Source organism: Carassius carassius, chromosome 8 (genome assembly GCF_963082965.1).
Source record: "Carassius carassius chromosome 8, fCarCar2.1, whole genome shotgun sequence".
In the NCBI taxonomy this organism is placed as follows: domain Eukaryota; kingdom Metazoa; phylum Chordata; class Actinopteri; order Cypriniformes; family Cyprinidae; genus Carassius; species Carassius carassius.
Window position 1 is genome coordinate 36615996 of NC_081762.1, and position 14531 is coordinate 36630526.

The 14531-nt window shown below is 48.3% G+C and overlaps 10 non-coding genes across 10 annotated transcripts; 8 read left to right on the forward strand and 2 right to left on the reverse strand.

Annotated features, from left to right (window-relative positions):
* Positions 1 to 1079: 1079 nt before the first annotated feature.
* On the forward strand, positions 1080 to 1194 carry LOC132146118 (U5 spliceosomal RNA). The gene has a single exon (XR_009434864.1). It is a non-coding gene; the product is annotated as a U5 spliceosomal RNA (small nuclear RNA).
* Positions 1195 to 1662: 468 nt separating this feature from the next.
* On the reverse strand, positions 1663 to 1734 carry trnad-guc (transfer RNA aspartic acid (anticodon GUC)). The gene has a single exon. It is a non-coding gene; the product is annotated as a tRNA-Asp (tRNA).
* Positions 1735 to 6464: 4730 nt separating this feature from the next.
* On the forward strand, positions 6465 to 6579 carry LOC132145913 (U5 spliceosomal RNA). Its single transcript, XR_009434672.1, has one exon. It is a non-coding gene; the product is annotated as a U5 spliceosomal RNA (small nuclear RNA).
* Positions 6580 to 8187: 1608 nt separating this feature from the next.
* Positions 8188 to 8302, forward strand: LOC132145779 (U5 spliceosomal RNA). The gene has a single exon (XR_009434546.1). It is a non-coding gene; the product is annotated as a U5 spliceosomal RNA (small nuclear RNA).
* A 467-nt stretch (positions 8303 to 8769) lies between these two features.
* Positions 8770 to 8841, reverse strand: trnad-guc (transfer RNA aspartic acid (anticodon GUC)). The gene has a single exon. It is a non-coding gene; the product is annotated as a tRNA-Asp (tRNA).
* A 1082-nt stretch (positions 8842 to 9923) lies between these two features.
* On the forward strand, positions 9924 to 10039 carry LOC132145769 (U5 spliceosomal RNA). The gene has a single exon (XR_009434536.1). It is a non-coding gene; the product is annotated as a U5 spliceosomal RNA (small nuclear RNA).
* A 300-nt stretch (positions 10040 to 10339) lies between these two features.
* Positions 10340 to 10411, forward strand: trnag-ucc (transfer RNA glycine (anticodon UCC)). The gene has a single exon. It is a non-coding gene; the product is annotated as a tRNA-Gly (tRNA).
* A 1256-nt stretch (positions 10412 to 11667) lies between these two features.
* On the forward strand, positions 11668 to 11782 carry LOC132145873 (U5 spliceosomal RNA). Its single transcript, XR_009434634.1, has one exon. It is a non-coding gene; the product is annotated as a U5 spliceosomal RNA (small nuclear RNA).
* A 307-nt stretch (positions 11783 to 12089) lies between these two features.
* On the forward strand, positions 12090 to 12161 carry trnag-ucc (transfer RNA glycine (anticodon UCC)). The gene has a single exon. It is a non-coding gene; the product is annotated as a tRNA-Gly (tRNA).
* A 1260-nt stretch (positions 12162 to 13421) lies between these two features.
* LOC132145780 (U5 spliceosomal RNA) lies at positions 13422 to 13536 on the forward strand. The gene has a single exon (XR_009434547.1). It is a non-coding gene; the product is annotated as a U5 spliceosomal RNA (small nuclear RNA).
* The last annotated feature ends 995 nt before the right edge of the window (positions 13537 to 14531 follow it).

Consider the following 14531-nt stretch of genomic DNA (forward strand, 5'->3'; position numbering starts at 1 on the left):
AACGAGGAGTTGTGCATGCTGCCGTTTCTCCCCCAACTGACGCTGCTGCACGGACATAACTGAACAATGCATGGCTTTTTCTGACGCTGACACAGCCCTAGCACCGTCAAATTCCGGATTGACCCATCATTAGTCGCATAACATTTGGAACACTACCCGTTGCAGGGGTCATTGTTTGGACTTTTTTTTTTTTTTTTTTTTTAAATTGCGCTTTAAACAAAAAGGATTGTGTCAATGCAACTGAACAACATTAATTAGGAACACAGTGCGTCAATAAAGCAAAATGAGAGTTAAAGGCATTTCGTCATTGAAATCGGTGATGTCATCATTCAGCTAAGTTCAGTTTAAATAGTATCTGTGCAATAATTTGCAATCAAGTCAACGATATCGCTGTACATGAAGTGTCCCCAGCTATGCCTGCCAGAGGCGACAGAGGCAAGGAACCAAAACTCGATCGGTGTAAAAATGGAGAAAAAACCCGGTGAGAAACCAGGCTCAGTCGGGGAGACAGTTCTCCTCTGGTCAGAAGAAACCAGCAAATCAGCTCCAGGCTGTAGAAAAGTCAGACTGTGCAGAAGAATCATCTGTTTCCTGTGGTCTTGTCCTGGTGGTCGTCTGAGACAAGGTCTTTACAGGGGATCTGTATCTGGGGCTCATCTAGTTGTCCCGGTCTCCGCTGTGTTTCAGGGCCATAGAGGTCCTTTCTAGGTGTTGATCAACCATCTTGTCTGGATACTGACTGGATCCGGGTGACTGAAGCGGCCCACTGATCTGGATACAGACTGGATCAGGTGGCTACGGTGACCTCGGAATAAGGGATTTCTTTAAAAGACTCTTTTATTCATATAAGATTTTCTCCAACTTTTCAGATGGAGGCATGAGAAAGAGATTGCCTTGATTTGGCATGTGGTTATTGGTGGACCGAGGGGACTTTTGTGAGTTTTACTCCTCCCTTTTGGAGTGTGGGGGGGGGGGGGGCTGACGAAACGCATGTGGGCAGGCATCGTCACCCTTGATGACCCTTGGCGAGCGTAGTGGTTTACCAGACGCAGCGCACAGGCCCGAGGGGTCGTAGACACAGCTCGAGTTTCTCTTCATTGTCGCATAAATCTTTCACCTTTTATTAAAGATTTCCGTCGAGGGGAACTTTTGCGAGTGACCTGTATTTTTGGGTGCTCTGCTCACAGCAGAGCTACATCGAAATGTCAAGAGCAGAATCAATTTGGCCGTCCGCCAACACGCTGCAGGAGGGCGTGCCACTGGTCTTCGTCTGTATTTGCACTCTCTGCTTTTGCGCTGTCAGCACTTAATGTTTATTTAGCTGGCATGGGAAGGCAGCACTTTCTTGTACGTGACGGGATGCAAACTCTGGAAGGCTCTCTTTAGTGACGGGTCCAAACAAAGATCTCATCAGCTCCTCTAGCCCTATCGGCGACTAGTGCACTTCGAACCTTCTTAGCGACGGCGCAAGTGGCTGACTGCTGACTGCGTTGGTGGTATAGTGGTGAGCATAGCTGCCTTCCAAGCAGTTGACCCGGGCTCGATTCCCGGCCAACGCATGTCCTTTGGCTCGGGCTGATGTCGAAGCAGAACTCCTTCTGTGACCTGTGGCTCCTCCCAAAACTTTTGGATGGATCATTCGGAAGCCGAAAAGAGCTAGCTCTCCCCGTCGGGGAATCGAACCCCGGTCTTCCGCGTGACAGGCGGAGATACTGTCCACTATACTAACGAGGAGCTGCGCATGCTGCCGTTTCTCCCCCAACCGACGCTACTGCACCGACATAACTGAACAATGCATGGCTTTTTCTGACGCTGACACAGCCCTAGCACCGTCAAATTCCGGATTGACCCATCATTAGCTAAAGTCGCATAACATTTGGAACACTACCCGTTGCAGGGGTCATTGTTTGGACTCTTTTTTTTTTTTTTTTTTTTTAATTGCGCTTTAAACAAAAAGGATTGTGTCAATGCAACTGAACAACATTAATTAGGAACACAGTGCGTCAATAAAGCAAAATGACAGTTAAAGGCATTTCGTCATTGAAATCGGTGATGTCATCATTTAGCTAAGTTCAGTTTAAATAGTATCTGTGCAATAATTTGCAATCAAGTCAATGATATCGCTGTAAATGAAGTGTCCCCAGCTATGCCTGCCAGAGGCGACAGAGGCAAGGAACCAAAACTCGATCGGTGAAAAAATGGAGAAAAAACCCGGTGAGAAACCAGGCTCAGTCGGGGAGACAGTTCTCCTCTGGTCAGAAGAAACCACCAAATCAGCTCCAGGCTGCAGAAAAGTCAGACTGTGCAGAAGAATCATCTGTTTCCTGTGGTCTTGTACTGGTGGTCGTCTGAGACAAGGTCTTTACAGGGGATCTGTATCTGGGGCTCATCTAGTTGTCCCGGTCTCCGCTGTGTTTCAGGGCCATAGAGGTCCTTTCTAGGTGTTGATCAACCATCTTGTCTGGATACTGACTGGATCCGGGTGACTGAAGCGGCCCATTGATCTGGATACAGACTGGATCTGGTGGCTACGGTGACCTCGGAATAAGGGATTTCTTTAAAAGACTCTTTTATTCATATAAGATTTTCTCCAACTTTTCAGATGAAGGCATGAGAAAGAGTGGCGCCGATACAGGATGGCTGCCTCCGTGACGTGCTCTGCAGTTGTTTTTGTGTTTTTGTTAGTTTGTCCTGTCTTTAGTTATATTCCTGCAATCAGTTTCACCAGGGACGAATTGCTGGATATTCGGCAACACACATCTCCCGATATTTCACCGGTTTTCGACTATTCTGATGTTTTGCTGGACATTCTTGTCGGCGGAGCGGCTGCCCTGATCACACGCTTCAAGAGGACGCGCAGGCGGGGAAAGCGAGCGGGAGCGCTCGTGAGACTCAGAATACGCGGATTTCGAACGCCGTTGCCTAGCATCCATCTGGCAAATCTCCGCTCTCTACCCAACAAAACGGACGAACTGCTTCTGCTCTCTCGGACAAATAAAGATTTCTCCCACTCTGCTGCTCTGTGTTTCACGGAAACTTGGCTGAATGACACCATACCGGACAGCGCGCTCCATCTGCCGGACTTTCAGCTGTTTAGAGCGGATCGCGACGCAGAATCAACGGGGAAATCGCGCGGCGGCGGGACATGCTTTTACATCAATGAACGGTGGTGTACAGATGTAACTGTGTTAAAGAAGACGTGCTGCTCAAATCTCGAAACGCTCTTCATTAACTGCAAGCCGTTCTATTCGCCGCGGGAGTTTCATTCGTTCATTCTGGTTAGTGTTTACATCCCTCCTCAAGCACACATGAGCTCAGCTTTACAGAAACTCGCTGAGCAGATCACAGAGACAGAACAACAACACCCAGACTCTGTTTTAATCATTCTTGGGGACTTTAATAAAGCCAATCTCTCCCGTGAACTGCCAAAATACAGACAGCATGTTACTTGTCCCACAAGAGACAGTAATATATTGGATCACTGTTACACAACAATAAAGGATGCATTTCACTCTGTTTCACGAGCAGCTTTGGGACGTTCTGATCACCTTCTGGTTCATCTTATACCGACCTACAGGCAGAAACTAAAATCAGCTAAACCTGTATTAAGGACTGTAAAAAGATGGACTAATGAAGCAGAGCAGGATTTACAATCTTGTTTTGACCTCACTGATTGGAGTGTTTTTGAAGCTGCTGTCACCGATCTGGACGAACTCACAGAGACCGTAACATCATATATCAGTTTCTGTGAGGATATGTGTATTCCTACCAAGACTCAACTAAATTACAACAATGACAAACCGTGGTTCACTGCAAAACTCAGACAGCTCCGTCAGGCCAAAGAAGATGCTTACAGGAAGGGGGACAATGTCTTGTATAAACAGGCTTAATACACACTGGAAAAGGAGATCAAAGTGGCAAAGAGGAATTATTCTGAAAAAATAAGGACTCAGTTCACTTCGAACGACTCCGCATCAGTGTGGAAAAGCCTAAAGAAGATCACCAATTACAAGACACCACCCCCCAGCACTGTGGAAAATCAACGACTGGCAGACGATCTGAACGAGTTTTACTGCAGGTTTGAAAGAACACCCATCACCTGCCCTGAACACCTCTCCACACAACCGTTCACACCAATAACAACTCCTGCAACCAACCCTGAATGCCTCTCCAAACAAACGTTCACACCATTCACAGCTCCTGCAACCAACCCTGAATGCCTCTCCACACAACCATTCACACCATTAACATCTCCTGCAACCCATCCTGATCACCTCTCCAATCAACCGCTCTCACCATTCACAACTCCTGCAACCAACCCTGAATGCCTCTCCAAACAACTGTTCACACCACTCACAACTCCTGCAACCCACCCTGAACACCTCTCCAATCAAGCGCTCTCACCATTCACACCTCCTGCATCCCCCCTCTCCCCCACACCTGCAATACAGATCAGCGAGGATGCTGTGCGCCAGGTCTTCCGGAAGCAGAAAAGGAAAAAAGCACCAGGTCCAGATTGTGTTACACCAGCCTGTCTGAAATCCTGTGCTGACCAGCTGGCCCCCATCTTCACAAAGATCTTCAACAGATCGCTGGAGCTGTGCGAAGTCCCTTCATGCTTCAAACGCTCCACCATCATCCCCATCCCAAAGAAATCCAAAATTACAGGACTAAATGACTACAGGCCTGTGGCTCTAACGTCTGTAGTCATGAAGTCATTTGAAAAACTGGTGCTGGCCCACCTGAAGGACATCACTGGACCCTTGCTGGATCCTCTTCAGTTTGCCTACAGAGCAAACAAGTCTGTGGACGATGCAGTAAACATCGGACTGCATTATGTTCTGCAACACCTAGACAGACCGGGGACCTATGTGAGGATCCTGTTTGTGGACTTCAGCTCTGCCTTCAACACGATCATCCCAAACCTCCTCCTGCCCAAACTAACTCAGCTCTCCGTGCCCACCTCCGTCTGTCAGTGGATCAACAGCTTCCTGACAGACAGGCAGCAGCTAGTGAGGCTGGGAAAATACACATCCAGCACCCGTACAATCAGCACCGGAGCTCCCCAGGGCTGTGTTCTCTCCCCACTGCTCTTCTCCCTGTACACTAATGACTGCACATCTAAGGACCCCTCTGTCAAGCTCCTGAAGTTTGCAGATGACACCACACTCATCGGCCTCATTCAGGACGGTGACGAGTCTGCTTACAGACAGGAGGTTAAAGAGCTGGCTGTCTGGTGCAGTCTCAACAACCTGGAGCTTAACACACTCAAAACAGTGGAGATGATCGTGGACTTCAGGAGAAACCCCCCTGCACTCCCCCCACTCACCATCATGAACAGCACTGTGACTGCAGTGGAGTCATTCAGGTTCCCGGGCACCACTATCTCTCAGGACCTGAAGTGGGACATTCACATTGACTCCATTGTGAAAAAGGCCCAGCAGAGGTTGTACTTCCTTCGCCAGCTGAGGAAGTTTAACCTGCCACAGGATCTGCTGAAACAGTTCTACTCCACCATCATCGAATCCATCCTCTGCACTTCAGTAACTGTCTGGTTCAGCTCAGCGTCTAAATCTGACCTCAGAAGACTACAGAGGGTAGTCCGGACTGCTGAGCGAATTATCGGTACAACCCTCCCATCTATTCAAGAACTGTACTTATCCAGAGTGAGCAAAAGGGCTGTTAAAATCACTCTGGACCCCTCACATCCAGCACACTCCCTCTTTGAACTGTTGCCATCTGGTCGACGCTACAGAGCACTGAGCACCAGAACGACCAGACACAGGAACAGTTTCTTCCCTCAGGCAATCCATCTTATGAACAGCTGATAATAACTGTGGGACACACTACACTATTTATATTTATATACACTACACTTTTTATCCAACACACATACTTAGCGTACACGTAAATCTTTTGCACATAATATACATGTACATACATGGAACACACTATACTACTTATATTTATATTTATATACACATACACTTATTTATCCAAAGACACATACTTAGCGTACAGTTACAATTTTTCCACATAATATACATGTACATACATAAATGCTCTTTTTAATATACCTGCCATACATTGTCAATTTGTATATTGTCAATCCTTACCCACCTATTTGTATTTTTTTGTATTTTTTATTCCTTATTGTGTTTTTTGTTCTGTCGCTGTTATGTTGCACTGCGGAGCTCTGTCACGAAAACAAATTCCTCGTATGTGTGAACATACCTGGCAATAAAGCTCATTCTGATTCTGATTCTGATTCTGAAGAGATTGCCTTAATTTGGCTTGTGGTTATTGGTGGACCGAGGGGACTTTTGTGAGTTTTTCTCCTCCCTTTTGGAGTGGGGGGGGGGGCTGACGAAACGCAAGTGGGCAGGCGTCGTCACCCTTGATGACCCTTGGCGAGCGTAGTGGTTTACCAGAGGCAGCGCACAGGCCGGAGTGGTCGTAGACACAGCTCGAGTTTCTCTTCATTGTTGCATAAATCTTTCGCCTTTTACTAAAGATTTCCGTGGAGGGGAACTTTTGCGAGTGACCTGTATTTTTGGGTGCTCTGCTCACAGCAGAGCTACATCGAAATGTCAAGAGTAGAATCAATTTGGCCGTCCGCCAACACGCTGCAGGAGGGCGTGCCACTGGTCTTCGTCTGTATTTGCACTCTCTGCGTTTGCGCTGTCAGCACTTAATGTTTATTTAGCTGGCATGGGAAGGCAGCACTTTCTTGTACGTGACGGGATGCAAACTCTGGAAGGCTCTCTTTAGTGACGGGTCCAAACAAAGATCTCATCAGCTCCTCTAGCCCTATCGGCGACTCGTGCACTTCGAGCCTTCTTAGCGACGGCGCAAGTGGCTGACTGCTGACTGCGTTGGTGGTATAGTGGTGAGCATAGCTGCCTTCCAAGCAGTTGACCCGGTTCGATTCCCGGCCAACGCATGTCCTTTGGCTCGGGCTGATGTCGAAGCAGAACTCCTTCTGTGACCTGTGGCTCCTCCCAAAACTTTTGGATGGATCATTCGGAAGCCGAAAAGAGCTAGCTCTCCCCGTCGGGGAATCAACCCCGGTCTTCCGCATGACAGGCGGAGATACTGTCCACTATACTAACGAGGAGCTGTGCATGCTGCCGTTTCTCCCCCAACCGACGCTACTGCACCGACATAACTGAACAATGCATGGCTTTTTCTGACGCTGACACAGCCCTAGCACCGTCAAATTCCGGGTGGACCCATCATTAGCTAAAGTCGCATAACATTTGGAACACTACCCGTTGCAGGGGTCATTGTTTGGACTCTTTTTTTTTTTTTTTAAATCGCGCTTTAAACAAAAAGGATTGTGTCAATGCAACTGAACAACATTAATTAGGAACACAGTGCGTCAATAAAGTAAAATGACAGATAAAGGCATTTCGTCATTGAAATCGGTGATGTCATCATTCAGCTAAGTTCAGTTTAAATAGTATCTGTGCAATAATTTGCAATCAAGTCAACGATATCGCTGTACATGAAGTGTCCCCAGCTATGCCTGCCAGAGGCGACAGAGGCAAGGAACCAAAACTCGATCGGTGAAAAAATGGAGAAAAAACCCGGTGAGAAACCAGGCTCAGTCGGGGAGACAGTTCTCCTCTGGTCAGAAGAAACCAGCAAATCAGCTCCAGGCTGCAGAAAAGTCAGACTGTGCAGAAGAATGTGGTCTTTCCTGTGGTCTTGTCCTGGTGGTCGTCTGAGACAAGGTCTTTACAGGGGATCTTTATCTGGGGCTCATCTAGTTGTCCCGGTCTCCGCTGTGTTTCAGGGCCATAGAGGTCCTTTCTAGGTGTTGATCAACCATCTTGTCTGGATACTGACTGGATCCGGGTGACTGAAGCGGCCCACTGATATGGATACAGACTGGATCTGGTGGCTACGGTGACCTCGGAATAAGGGATTTCTTTAAAAGACTCTTTTATTCATATAAGATTTTCTCCAACTTTTCAGATGGAGGCATGAGAAAGAGATTGCCTTGATTGGGCTTGTGGTTATTGGTGGACCGAGTGGACTTTTGTGAGTTTTACTCCTCCCTTTTGGAGTGGGGGGGGGGGGGCTGACGAAACGCAAGTGGGCAGGCGTCGTCACCCTTGATGACCCTTGGCGAGCGTAGTGGTTTACCAGAGGCAGCGCACAGGCCGGAGTGGTCGTAGACACAGCTCGAGTTTCTCTTCATTGTCGCATAAATCTTTCGCCTTTTACTAAAGATTTCCGTGGAGGGGAACTTTTGCGAGTGACCTGTATTTTTGGGTGCTCTGCTCATAGCAGAGCTACATCGAAATGTCAAGAGCAGAATCAGTTTGTCCGTCCGCCAACACGCTGCAGGAGGGCGTGCCACTGGTCTTCGTCTGTATTTGCACTCTCTGCGGTTGCGCTGTCAGCACTTAATGTTTATTTAGCTGGCATGGAAAGGCAGCACTTTCTTGTACGTGACGGGATGCAAACTCTGGAAGGCTCTATTTAGTGACGGGTCCAAACAAAGATCTCATCAGCTCCTCTAGCCCTATCGGCGACTCGTGCTCTTCGAGCCTTCTTAGCGACGGCGCAAGTGGCTGACTGCTGATTGCGTTGGTGATATAGTGGTGAGCATAGCTGCCTTCCAAGCAGTTGACCGGGATCGATTCCCGGCCAACGCATGTCCTTTGGCTCGGGCTGATGTCGAAGCAGAACTCCTTCTGTGACCTGTGGCTCCTCCCAAAACTTTTGGATGGATCATTCGGAAGCCGAAAAGAGCTAGCTCTCCCCGTCGGGGAATCGAACCCCGGTCTTCCGCGTGACAGGCGGAGATACTGTCCACTATACTAACGAGGAGCTGCGCATGCTGCTGTTTCTCCCCCAACCGACGCTACTGCACCGACATAACCGAACAATGCATGGCTTTTTCTGACGCTGACACAGCCCTAGCACCGTCAAATTCCGAATGGACCCATCATTAGCTAAAGTCGCATAACATTTGGAACACTACCCGTTGCAGGGGTCATTGTTTGGACTCTTTTTTTTTTTATTTTTTTTTTTAAATTGCGCTTTAAACAAAAAGGATTGTGTCAATGCAACTGAACAACATTAATTAGGAACACAGTGCGTCAATAAAGCAAAATGACAGTTAAAGGCATTTCGTCATTGAAATCGGTGATGTCATCATTCAGCTAAGTTCAGTTTAAATAGTATCTGTGCAATAATTTGCAATCAAGTCAACGATATCGCTGTACATGAAGTGTCCCCAGCTATGCCTGCCAGAGGCGACAGAGGCAAGGAACCAAAACTCGATCGGTGAAAAAATGGAGAAAAAACCCGGTGAGAAACCAGGCTCAGTCGGGGAGACAGTTCTCCTCTGGTCAGAAGAAACCAGCAAATCAGCTCCAGGCTGCAGAAAAGTCAGACTGTGCAGAAGAATCATCTGTTTCCTGTGGTTTTGTCCTGGTGGTCGTCTGAGACAAGGTATTTACAGGGGATCTGTATCTGGGGCTCATCTAGTTGTCCCGGTCTCCGCTGTGTTTCAGGGCCATAGAGGTCCTTTCTAGGTGTTGATCAACCATCTTGTCTGGATACTGACTGGATCCGGGTGACTGAAGCGGCCCACTGATCTGGATACAGACTGGATCTGGTGGCTACGGTGACCTCGGAATAAGGGATTTCTTTAAAAGACTCTTTTATTCATATAAGATTTTCTCCAACTTTTCAGATGGAGGCATGAGAAAGAGATTGCCTTGATTGGGCTTGTGGTTATTGGTGGACCGAGTGGACTTTTGTGAGTTTTACTTCTCCCTTTTGGAGTGGGGGGGGGGGGGGGGGGCTGACGAAACGCATGTGGGCAGGCGTCGTCACCCTTGATGACCCTTGGCGAGCGTAGTGGTTTACCAGAGGCAGCGCACAGGCCGGAGTAGTCGTAGACATAGCTCGAGTTTCTCTTCATTGTCGCATAAATCTTTCGCCTTTTACTAAAGATTTCCGTGGAGGGGAACTTTTGCGAGTGACCTGTATTTTTGGGTGCTCTGCTCACAGCAGAGCTACATCGAAATGTCAAGAGCAGAATCAATTTGGCCGTCCGCCAACACGCTGCAGGAGGGCGTGCCACTGGTCTTCGTCTGTATTTGCACTCTCTGCGTTTGCGCTGTCAGCACTTAATGTTTATTTAGCTGGCATGGGAAGGCCGCACTTTCTTGTACGTGACGGGATGCAAACTCTGGAAGGCTCTCTTTAGTGACGGGTCCAAACAAAGATCTCATCAGCTCCTCTAGCCCTATCGGCGACTCGTGCACTTCGAGCCTTCTTAGCGACGGCGCAAGTGGCTGACTGCTGACTGCTGACTGCGTTGGTGGTATAGTGGTGAGCATAGCTGCCTTCCAAGCAGTTGACCCGGGTTCGATTCCCGGCCAACGCATGTCCTTTGGCTCGGGCTGATGTCGAAGCAGAACTCCTTCTGTGACCTGTGGCTCCTCCCAAAACTTTTGGATGGATCATTCGGAAGCCGAAAAGAGCTAGCTCTCCCCGTCGGTGAATCGAACCCCGGTCTTCCGCGTGACAGGCGGAGATACTGTCCACTATACTAACGAGGAGCTGCGCATGCTGCCGTTTCTCCCCCAACTGACGCTACTGCACCGACATAACCGAACAATGCATGGCTTTTTCTGACGCTGACACAGCCCTAGCACCGTCAAATTCCGAATGGACCCATCATTAGCTAAAGTCGCATAACATTTGGAACACTACCCGTTGCAGGGGTCATTGTTTGGACTCTTTTTTTTTTTATTTTTTTTTTTAAATTGCGCTTTAAACAAAAAGGATTGTGCCAATGCAACTGAACAACATTAATTGGGAACACAGTGCGTCAAAAAAGCAAAATGACAGTTAAAGGCATTTCGTCATTGAAATCGGTGATGTCATCATTCAGCTAAGTTCAGTTTAAATAGTATCTGTGCAATAATTTGCAATCAAGTCAACGATATCGCTGTACATGAAGTGTCCCCAGCTATGCCTGCCAGAGGCGACAGAGGCAAGGAACCAAAACTCGATCGGTGAAAAAATGGAGAAAAAACCCGGTGAGAAACCAGGCTCAGTCGGGGAGACAGTTCTCCTCTGGTCAGAAGAAACCAGCAAATCAGCTCCAGGCTGCAGAAAAGTCAGACTGTGCAGAAGAATCATCTGTTTCCTGTGGTCTTGTCCTGGTGGTCGTCTGAGACAAGGTCTTTACAGGGGATCTGTATCTGGGGCTCATCTAGTTGTCCCGGTCTCCGCTGTGTTTCAGGGCCATAGAGGTCCTTTCTAGGTGTTGATCAACCATCTTGTCTGGATACTGACTGGATCCGGGTGTCTGAAGCGGCCCACTGATCTGGATACAGACTGGATCTGGTGGCTACGGTGACCTCGGAATAAGGGATTTCTTTAAAAGACTCTTTTATTCATATAAGATTTTCTCCAACTTTTCAGATGGAGGCATGAAAAAGAGATTGCCTTGATTGGGCTTGTGGTTATTGGTGGACCGAGTGGACTTTTGTGAGTTTTACTCCTCCCTTTTGGAGTGTGGGGGGGGGGGGGGCTGACGAAACGCATGTGGGCAGGCGTCGTCACCCTTGATGACCCTTGGCGAGCGTAGTGGTTTACCAGAGGCAGCGCACAGGCCGGAGTGGTCGTAGACACAGCTCGAGTTTCTCTTCATTATCGCTTAAATCTTTCGCCTTTTACTAAAGATTTCCGTGGAGGGGAACTTTTGCGAGTGACCTGTATTTTTGGGTGCTCTGCTCACAGCAGAGCTATATCGAAATGTCAAGAGCAGAATCAATTTGGCCGTCCGCCAACACGCTGCAGGAGGGCGTGCCACTGGTCTTCGTCTGTATTTGCACTCTCTGCGTTTGCGCTGTCAGCACTTAATGTTTATTTAGCTGGCATGGGAAGGCAGCACTTTCTTGTACGTGACGGGATGCAAACTCTGGAAGGCTCTCTTTAGTGACGGGTCCAAACAAAGATCTCATCAGCTCCTCTAGCCCTATCGGCGACTCGTGCACTTCGAGCCTTCTTAGCGACGGCGCAAGTGGCTGACTGCTGACTGCTGACTGCTGACTGCGTTGGTGGTATAGTGGTGAGCATAGCTGCCTTCCAAGCAGTTGACCCGGGTTCGATTCCCGGCCAACGCATGTCCTTTGGCTCGGGCTGATGTCGAAGCAGAACTCCTTCTGTGACCTGTGGCTCCTCCCAAAACTTTTGGATGGATCATTCGGAAGCCGAAAAGAGCTAGCTCTCCCCGTCGGGGAATCGAACCCCGGTCTTCCGCGTGACAGGCAGAGATACTGTCCACTATACTAACGAGGAGCTGCGCATGCTGCTGTTTCTCCCCCAACCGACGCTACTGCACCGACATAACCGAACAATGCATGGCTTTTTCTGACGCTGACACAGCCCTAGCACCGTCAAATTCCGAATGGACCCATCATTAGCTAAAGTCGCATAACATTTGGAACACTACCCGTTGCAGGGGTCATTGTTTGGACTCTTTTTTTTTTTATTTTTTTTTTTAAATTGCGCTTTAAACAAAAAGGATTGTGTCAATGCAACTGAACAACATTAATTAGGAACACAGTGCGTCAATAAAGCAAAATGACAGTTAAAGGCATTTCGTCATTGAAATCGGTGATGTCATCATTCAGCTAAGTTCAGTTTAAATAGTATCTGTGCAATAATTTGCAATCAAGTCAACGATATCGCTGTACATGAAGTGTCCCCAGCTATGCCTGCCAGAGGCGACAGAGGCAAGGAACCAAAACTCGATCGGTGAAAAAATGGAGAAAAAACCCGGTGAGAAACCAGGCTCAGTCGGGGAGACAGTTCTCCTCTGGTCAGAGGAAACCAGCAAATCAGCTCCAGGCTGCAGAAAAGTCAGACTGTGCAGAAGAATCATCTGTTTCCTGTGGTCTTGTCCTGGTGGTCGTCTGAGACAAGGTCTTTACAGGGGATCTGTATCTGGGGCTCATCTAGTTGTCCCGGTCTCCGCTGTGTTTCAGGGCCATAGAGGTCCTTTCTAGGTGTTGATCAACCATCTTGTCTGGATACTGACTGGATCCGGGTGACTGAAGCGGCCCACTGATCTGGATACAGAATGGATCTGGTGGCTACGGTGACCTCGGAATAAGGGATTTCTTTAAAAGACTCTTTTATTCATATAAGATTTTCTCCAACTTTTCAGATGGAGGCATGAGAAAGAGATTGCCTTGATTGGGCTTGTGGTTATTGGTGGACCGAGTGGACTTTTGTGAGTTTTACTCCTCCCTTTTGGAGTGGGGGGGGGGCGGGGGGGGGCTGACGAAACGCATGTGGGCAGGCGTCGTCACCCTTGATGACCCTTGGCGAGCGTAGTGGTTTACCAGAGGCATGGCACAGGCCGGAGTGGTCGTAGACACAGCTCGAGTTTCTCTTCATTGTCGCATAAATCTTTCGCCTTTTACTAAAGATTTCCGTGGAGGGGAACTTTTGCGAGTGACCTGTATTTTTGGGTGCTCTGCTCATAGCAGAGCTACATCGAAATGTCAAGAGCAGAATCAGTTTGGCCGTCCGCCAACACGCTGCAGGAGGGCGTGCCACTGGTCTTCGTCTGTATTTGCACTCTCTGCGGTTGCGCTGTCAGCACTTAATGTTTATTTAGCTGGCATGGAAAGGCAGCACTTTCTTGTACGTGACGGGATGCAAACTCTGGAAGGCTCTATTTAGTGATGGGTCCAAACAAAGATCTCATCAGCTCCTCTAGCCCTATCGGCGACTCGTGCTCTTCGAGCCTTCTTAGCGACGGCGCAAGTGGCTGACTGCTGACTGCGTTGGTGATATAGTGGTGAGCATAGCTGCCTTCCAAGCAGTTGACCCGGGATCGATTCCCGGCCCACGCATGTCCTTTGGCTCGGGCTGATGTCGAAGCAGAACTCCTTCTGTGACCTGTGGCTCCTCCCAAAACTTTTGGATGGATCATTCGGAAGCCGAAAAGAGCTAGCTCTCCCCGTCGGGGAATCGAACCCCGGTCTTCCGCGTGACAGGCAGAGATACTGTCCACTATACTAACGAGGAGCTGCGCATGCTGCTGTTTCTCCCCCAACCGACGCTACTGCACCGACATAACCGAACAATGCATGGCTTTTTCTGACGCTGACACAGCCCTAGCACCGTCAAATTCCGAATGGACCCATCATTAGCTAAAGTCGCATAACATTTGGAACACTACCCGTTGCAGGGGTCATTGTTTGGACTCTTTTTTTTTTTTTTTTTTTTTTAAATTGCGCTTTAAACAAAAAGGATTGTGTCAATGCAACTGAACAACATTAATTAGGAACACAGTGCGTCAATAAAGCAAAATGACAGTTAAAGGCATTTCGTCATTGAAATCGGTGATGTCATCATTCAGCTAAGTTCAGTTTAAATAGTATCTGTGCAATAATTTGCAATCAAGTCAACGATATCGCTGTACATGAAGTGTCCCCAGCTATGCCTGCCAGAGGCGACAGAGGCAAGGAACCAAAACTCGA